Source organism: Ostrinia nubilalis, chromosome 1 (assembly GCF_963855985.1).
Source record: "Ostrinia nubilalis chromosome 1, ilOstNubi1.1, whole genome shotgun sequence".
Classification (NCBI taxonomy): Eukaryota; Metazoa; Arthropoda; class Insecta; order Lepidoptera; family Crambidae; genus Ostrinia; species Ostrinia nubilalis.
Genome location: NC_087088.1, coordinates 4,430,155 through 4,439,178, shown reverse-complemented (window position 1 = coordinate 4,439,178; position 9,024 = coordinate 4,430,155).

Below are 9,024 nucleotides of genomic sequence, written 5' to 3'. Positions count from 1 at the left end.
AACAGCTGCCCCCCTAGACAAGTTACATTTATTGATCGAATCAAAAATCGAATCCTTCAAAACTCCATACAAAAAAAGGCCTTTCGACCACTTTTTGACTGGTTTACGATTTTAATGTGCACTTTAGTGAGACTGTGAGACTACCACAATGTAATTTTTTATCTGTAAACACCTATGTTTCACAATAAATAATTTTGAATTTGTCTAGACTCACAGGCGTTAAAAATGAGTTTATAATGATATATATTTCCATACTAAATATCAATTTAAACAATAGTCCAGCGCGACCGTTTAATAAGCAAGCCCCGATAAAAATGCAGATAAGGGTAATTTTGTCGCTTTATCTGGTAACTCTGTTTTTCGTTCAGAAATTTACCAATAAGTTTTTAGAGCCATTAACGTCAATGTCAACGTAAGGTTGGTATTCTCAGTCCTTGTGGTAGGCAATGGGTAAGTAGTTCAATTAATCCTCAATAGATGGCGTTATTTAAGACTGAGAAAATGGAGGAAACATTGAAGATTTAGTTGAATTTCCGGCATTTTTTTTGCAAATAAATTAGATTATTTTCACAATACTTATATTGCTCTTAAAAATGTAATATTGTATAAAATGTAAGTTTCTCAGTAAGTGAATGAATCGTATTCTTATGACAAACTAGCTTTCCGCCCGCAGCTTTGCCCGCATGGAATTTTTCGGTTTTATAATAATAACCTATGACACTCAGCAATAATGTGGCTTTCTATTGGTGAAATAATTTTTAAAATCGGTTCAGTAGATCCCGAGATTACCCCTTACAATTTAACAAATATACAAACACACAAACTTTACCTCTTTATAATATTATATTAAAAGTCTCTTCTTAGTCGGGCACTCTTGTCTGAGTGATCGTGGTTGCGCTGCCGCGCTGGCGAGGTAGGTAGGAACATGGTGGGGTGATGTTATCTCCGAGACAAAGATAAAGTGTCTCTCTAACCATAAAAACAAGATCAGCAAAAGCTTGGCAAAAAGAAGAAACCATAATTTGGTGAGACGTTATTTTTACGAAAATAATCATAACGATAAAAATGCGTAAAGCTTATGAATTTAACTATCAGATATTTTAATATTATCTTTGGTTTCACTGACCTTAGATAACTGGCTAATATAACGATCAGCAAAAAATTCAAAATTAATAAACAATAGGTAGGTACATTTTATTTAATATTCTCCACATTAACATTACAACCTGTTTCAGCAATAATAGTTATAGCATGTGTGTCAGAATATTTAACTTGCTTCCGAATTGTGTCCAGACTCTGCCATTTACTACCTTTAAGAGAGTCATATTCAAGGTTTTGGTTGAGAATTGTTTCTATAGCATCAATGAATTCATTCAATTTAGCCGTAGTGGTCGCCTCGAGAGGCTATTAAGGATAACAATGTGACTTACTCGTAATTTTATAAATAATTAGATTTAAGTTTGACATTGTGCTAATGAATTTGAGATTTTTATTTTATTTTTACTGACTGACATTGTATTTTTATGGAATTGTATTATGTATTGTTTAAAATAAGGTAATTAATGAATTTTAATTGTAATATGAATAGATTGCACGACGACAAAATATTTGCATATCGTCATATCGATAAAACATGCCTGTTCACACTACACAATATGTAATAACAAAATTGTACCATGTTTTTTGCAAATAAATATTTATTATTATTATTATTATTATTATTATTTTTGTTGCAAAATCACTCTTAAAACTTGTCTGTCTGTACATGGATAACTAATAGATTAGATACAGTATTATACTAACATAGTGGATAACAAACATGGTTGTAACTTGTATCCCTAAATAATACCCATCAAAAACAATACTTGTCAAAAAAACCAAGTCTCGCAACTCAGTTGTTCTACGGTAAAAAGTTGTGAGATCCATGTAATACCAAGTCCAGGCCAGGAAATCTTTAACGTTTTACATAAATTATTGACTTGGCCATCGCACTAAATAATTTAATTTACACGTGTTTTCATGCGATGGCCAAGTCAATATATTTATGTAAAACGTTAAAGATTTCCTGGCCTGGACTTGGTATTACATGGATCTCACAACTTTTTACCGTAGAACAACTGAGTTGCGAGACTTGGTTTTTTTGACAAGTATTGTTTTTGATGGGATCTCATTTCTTTTTGTATTTTGTAGACAGCAGTTATGTATCTAGAAAACTGGACCGAAATTGAAAAATTTTACTCGACTTGGCGGTTGCACTACCGTGCCCCCAAATCTCATTTCTTTTTGTATTTTGTAGACAGCAGTTATGTATCTAGAAAACTGGACCGAAATTGAAAAATTTTACTCGACTTGGCGGTTGCACTACCGTGCCCCCAAATATTTAAGTTTTTCCTTGATTCATACACCAAACACTACTTATATTCCAAATTTGAAGCTTCTAGGTCTGCTAGAAGTGCCTTAGAGTTTTGATGATCGGTGAGTCAGTGAGTCAGTGAGTCAGTGAGTGACAAAATTAAGTAACTTTGACCCGTTATAATTCTTAAACTACTGGTTCAAATTGAATGAAATTTTAAATATACCGTGTCTTTACAATGCCTGCATAGCTAATGAAAATTCAGCCTTCTAGTTTTATCCACAACGAAGTTACAGGCGGTCGAAAATGGCCTGAATTGCTTCGAGAAAAGGATGGTACGGCCGTGCCGCTTTTTTGCTCGACTTGGTGGGGGCACTGCCGTGCCCCCAGATTCATCCAATTGAATAGGTATGTGATCAGAGTAATCTGCGCATTAATTATGCCCTCAGTACAGACATTTGCCTACGTCTGATTGATTTGTATTAGGTCGGATATTGGGTCGTTAAACCGTCTCTAATTATGTTATAGTGGAACACATGTAGTCATTAAGCTGTCTGGTAGTTCACGTGTATCTACTGTAAACCCTTGAAAAAGAGGCTGACAATATTATAGTGACTGAGTTTCATGTGCTGCTTCTTTTAAGCACTGGCCCATTTTATTGTCCTGAAGCAGTGGTAGGGTTAATACTGGGACGTGTAAAAGTGCTTTTTAAAAGCCTACTTGCATAATTAATGAGTTTTATGAGTACCTTAGCTGAGGTTCAATTCCCGTTAGGGACAAAATTAAATGTGCTCACATAAGCTTGTTGTATTAAGTACATAGAACAAGCCGTAACTTACCGATTTTTTGCGTGTCTGGAAAAAATCTATCTTTTTGCGATTCTGATTGAAGCAACAACGCACCATTTCATCTTGTAGCGATAGCTACTTCTGAAAAGACCTATACAAACGGTAAGGTTCCATTAATTTACCTCATCTATGATCTGAGTTTATTACCCAACTATACAGAAGCACCAATAACGAAATGCATTAATAGGCACCTAGGTTGTTCTCTATTTCTAATTTTATTAAAAGAAACATGCTGCTATCGTACATACTATCTACCACCTTTCTAGGTGAAGCCAACAAAATTAATGATTACTCCAAGAAAACCCACGCCAAAAACAATTTTACCTCTGGCACATGGGAAGAAATATTGAATGACATTATTTTACGTCCAGTTGCAATAAGAATACCCTTTGCGGTCAAATAATATGAAAAGTACAGAGGTTCACACATCAGTTTCAGCTTTAGTTTTTTACTTTAACAAATAAATATGTTTCCTTAATTTATGAAAAGGTAAAGTATGCATCGCGCGAAATTATTGTAGACAGCATATTCAGTTAAAAATAATTATAGCACTTCTGAGAGCTGAAGAAAAGATAGTTCAGGCCTACATATTATTTCATTCAACGTTTAAACGCAGCGAGTATCTACGTATTTAACTATCTAATTAATGAGAACTTATAGGCACTGGGAGGCTCCAACTCCAAGGTGGTTCCAGATTCCTGTTAGTTACAACAGTAGGCACAAACTACAAACATTATTTCTGTATCTTCCCTACTCTATGTCCGTAGGCCGTTTGCACACAAATCACGCGCGTGTATCGGGCCGTACATCACGACCTGATACATTCACGTGTGACCTTGGAACTGGTTACGGCTAGGGCTGGCAGGTCTGCACATCATCAGGAAAGGCTAGGAGAAAGAGATTAGTGGTCACTGCTTTAATACGTCTATTGATACCTAATAAAACAGCTGAAAGCGAAAAAAATCTGCAAAAATCAGAAAGTTATTGGGAATCAATGGGGTCAATCATAGCTCATATGCATACTCGTAGTAACTAGGTTTTTGGCTGTCTACTCGTAAAATAAATATAAGTGGCAGGCACAGACAGTTCCTAAAATGACTGAATTATAAATCATCAATCACATCACTATGTTTTTAGATAATTACCAGAGTAAGTTAATAAAGCACGATTTGAAATTTAGATTTCGTTCGAAGGGCAGTGTAATGTACCTACACTTAGGTACCTAAGTTATGGTGTGAAGAAAATGAAAATTTCACAATCAGAAGCAGGCAACCCTGCCCAAGATATTCGGTGAGTAAGGGCAAGGTAGTTACGGAAACCTTTGCGTTGTTCCAGTCGCAAAAGTATCGGGCCACCGTAGAAAAAGCTTAATAAAAGGTCTCGTAACGCCTACCTACAGGCTCACTTCAGACATTTCATCTTTTTCAGCATTATTTTTAGTTAAGTATTTCTGTCTAGAGTAAAGTTAGATGGTATTGTTATTCTATTATTATGTTACCGTCATCATCAGGTTTTAGAAGTTTGTACCCTTTTGGCCATAATTTTTGTACATAATAGAAAATGTAATTTCCTATCAAAAGTAGCGTTTCTATTGGTCATACTGTTCATTAAAATACCTATAGATTTAGGGTGGGTTGCACCACCTAACTTTGACCGTAACTTTAACGAAAACCGGTGATTTTTGTATGGAGTTTGACAGATTTTTGACGTTTGTCAAAGTTAAAGTAAGATGATGCAACCCAGCCTTAGAGTTTTTATCTCTGGGTTCAAGTAACTCGAATGTTTGCTGAAATGGGTTTTTTATTCATTTATTTTTAACAGTAGAAAACCTTATTTCATACTGAGAGGAGAGGATTTGTAAAGTTAATTAAAAAACCAAATCGATAAAAAACAAAAAACGATCATTTTGTGTAAACTCGTCATTGTAAAACAAAATATTGTAATTCGATGCAGCTTTAAAAACGTTTGTCACTTGTTTTCGTTTTCAAATTGCCTGTAACCTTGTTTAACGATTGTCAGAGCCTGAATCACCGTGAAACATCTTCGTTCGGAGTATTTATTGGTGTAAATCCAGATACAGAAACCGAAGGAGCAATTTATTGGCAGTTGAATTGAATGGAACATAAAATTTCCGCTGATTCCCCTGGGATATAAGACCCCTAATATTTGGTTGTCGTGAGTTAAAGAAAAATGCGATTTGAAGAAGCAATTGAACTATTTAATAAATTTAAAGAAACGTATTTATTTAGACTTTAATGCCACACAAAATTCGTAGTAAGGCGTACAGTGTCATATGGGTAGTTCTACAAATCAGGGAATTTTACGGGGCTCAACTTGCAGCTCCTTAAATTACCAATTAATAGTTCTCGTTTTAGGTATTAATAAAGTTCTCGTATTAATAAAGTTTAACTCACATAGTACTTGGTCACTGAATTTCAACACGTTTTAATAAAAACATCCCAGACAAAAATGGCTTCAAATGGGAAAAATTCTCATTTCCCTGTGGGGTGACATTCCAGAATTCATGATGTAAATCACAATAAAAAATATATAAAAATATAATTAGTCAAAAATAACATTGTATTGAAAGTAACCATTAGTGTATCTTTCATTTAACCTATATGGATTATGTTTGAATTCCCTATTTACATAATTTTTTGATTGCTGAACAAAGGCGACACGAATTAAGTATCACTTCCCTGCCACCTATAAACACGTTAAAATCTGTAACAAAACAAAGGGTAAGCCACGTTGTCGTTCTTATGTATTTAAGTATGCAGTTAAGTTCGCCTAGTGAAACGTTTATTTCGCCCTAATCGTCAGTCAGTTAGACGCAGCTACGCTGTTATCATCGTCTGTCGTGTCTGGGCCAGACAACTTCTCACTCATCTGTTACGTATTTATAACAGTATTTTATATTATTTTAGGGCAATTATGAAACAATATTGTCAAATTCGCTTGCGTCCATTGACTGATAATATTAAATTTGATATGAAGTTTATATAATTCATGATTTTAGCAAAATACATAAAAAATCTCACTTCCCTGTGTATCATTTCCCTGGGTTTACGAAGAAAATGGAAAAGTTAATATCGACTAACCAGCAAAACTTACTGCCATATAAAGGCATTTTACAAATACAATAAGTGCAGGCAAATGCATACACTCCATTGAAACTGGATACTCCATTTTGACTTGCTTGACTCTATACAAACTTTTAGCTGTTTTTGCAGTAACGTGTGCGAGCACTTCCAAATAGGCATCGTAAAATATTCTTCCATGAAAGCAAATGTTGATGACGCTTAAACTGAATCTGAAACTGAGACCAGTAATGCCTGCAACACCAGTATTTTGATTCATCAGACTTGGTTGACCTTACGAGTGTACTGGGACTGAATGAACATTGATGATCCTGATGGATTGCTGGAGATGCTGAAAATAGATACTAACGAATTGTTTCCAGTCGAAGAAAAGCGTTGAGGAAAGAAGAGGAAGATAATAGAAGGAGATACAAATAGTAGGGAAAAGTCAAAGAGATCAGGTGACGGAAAAAGAAGCAACCTAAATGAGTTCAATGTTCACTTGATAGTGGACCTTTATGATGCACATAAAACTATTTTTTATTATTTTTAGAATAAAGACTATAAACTCAAATGCATCTTTCAGTTAAATTTTCACTATCCTGTATATGTTCTCACTTCCCTGTCCATCGAAAATAGAAAAACCGCTATAAAATCAATATTTATCATAATTTTGTCTGGCCCGTTAAAAATTGGATATGTTGTAGTATATTCTCGGTCTTTAGTCACTGTTTATACTGATTACTAACAAAAACTGGAGATTCATTTTATGGTCCTAAATAATTCCACCGTGAGTAGAACTACCCATATGGCATTTTCTGCCGGTTAATTTTTAGACCAAACAGAAAAAATCGTTTAACACTTGCTTGTATTTTTAATAACGTAATGTTCTACACAATGTTGGTAAGTAGGAAATTCAATTTGTGACTTGGTGTCTGATTCGAATCTGTAATAACATACAATTATTGTGTGTTTTTACATGAAATCGCTAAGAATGCAGAGTGAATTTTTACTAGCATCATTAGCAACTGTACTTTTCTATATTAATATCCTCTTCATTCTGTAACTTGGAACACACACCAACCCCACCCTCTGAAGTCACGCGAAAAAATCAAAATACCAATACAATGTATCAGTGGGGTGCAATCGTGCTGCATCCCCGCGATAGGTACGGACCGCTTTTTATCGATAGATTCGCCAGGAATGTTGGGCGGGCGGACTGATGCGGAAACATGTTGCGAGTAGGTATGAGAGCGATGCAGTCTTGTTGGGCATCGTTTTAAGTGTAGATGGGTAGATGGTATCGTTAATTAGTGACATTGTATGTGTAAACAAACAGTACCATCCATTAAAGGCTCCAGACATCATTATGCAGCAGAATCAGCGCAATAAAAAAATAGCGCAATATTTTGTTGCAATTCTTACAAAACTTGCGCGCAAAAAGCAAATCTAGTATGAAAACTTCTAATGCTCGTAACTCAGTTCAGACTGAGTTTAGAGGTAGATACCTATACTTGCCATAGTAAGTTTGGTTTATTACACTATTTTGTAATCAAAAAACAAAGTTTGGTCGATGGCCGCGCGAAAAAAAAAAAAGACGCCACCTTCCATACAAAATCTGGCATTGCCATTTGAAATGACCTATGTAACTGAAAACCCGTGGTTTTGAGAAAGTGGCAAAACTGAGATAGGTTAGTTAGTCATGCGAGGGACGAAATTAATGATCTCGATTTTTTTAAATGATAGTATCTAAAATATGAATTCAAATGAAAATTACATGATCTTCGTTTCTACTGGCTGGCTATGAAAATACAGGCTCAAAAGATTTTTTTAATTTAAGGCAAGTTTAAAAAACAATTACTTAAGCTGGTTTTTAAAAGTTAGGTAATCTAGATAGGTAGGTAATCGTATGAAATTAAACAGTAGTGACACTGGTCATTAATAATCCTAATGTGCTGATATAATCTGTAACAATAAAAATAAACTATGAGTCTACCTACCTACTCGGGCTACTCGTATCTATTTGTAGAGACTCGTCATTATTACCTATTAAACTTGAGAATAATAAACAGTAGTATCAATGACACTGGGAAAGGGGAAGTAATTGTACACTTTGACATTTTAGTAACTGGATTCCATCACGCAAGGTCACAGTTGACTTAACCTTTAACCGACGAGGTGCGGTCTCACAGACCGCTCCGGTTTTTGAAATTTCTGGATTGCAATGTTCTACTTACTCCCGTGTCCCGAGCGTCTCAGTACCTTCGAGTTTAGTTGCCCAAACGCCACTACAGGTAGTGGTTACATCGACGAGGGCAGTTTTAATAAGATAATTAGATTTAAAGTTCAACAGCGGTCTGTGGGACCGCACGTCGCAGACTACGTGACATTTTTGTACCATACTGAAACTGGCGTTTTTGTTTTAGACGACTAAGTTTTTGTAAAAATGATGGATCCTGGGCCACCACAACCTAGGAAAAGACATTTCCTAATGATATATTGATATTAATTTGAACATAATATTATGTAAAAGATGGTAGTCTGTAAAAAAATACCGCGAAACGGGTGGTAAAGAAAACAGTGACATGTATTCTAGGCTCTAACATGCCAAATCAGCCTGATGTCATTGCACCAGCTACAAAAAAGACGTACATTTTAGTCCACCTAAATTGAAAACGAAATAATCTTACAGGTGTTACCTATGCATTACGAAAATGCTTGGCATGCGGTAAAAAAAAATGTC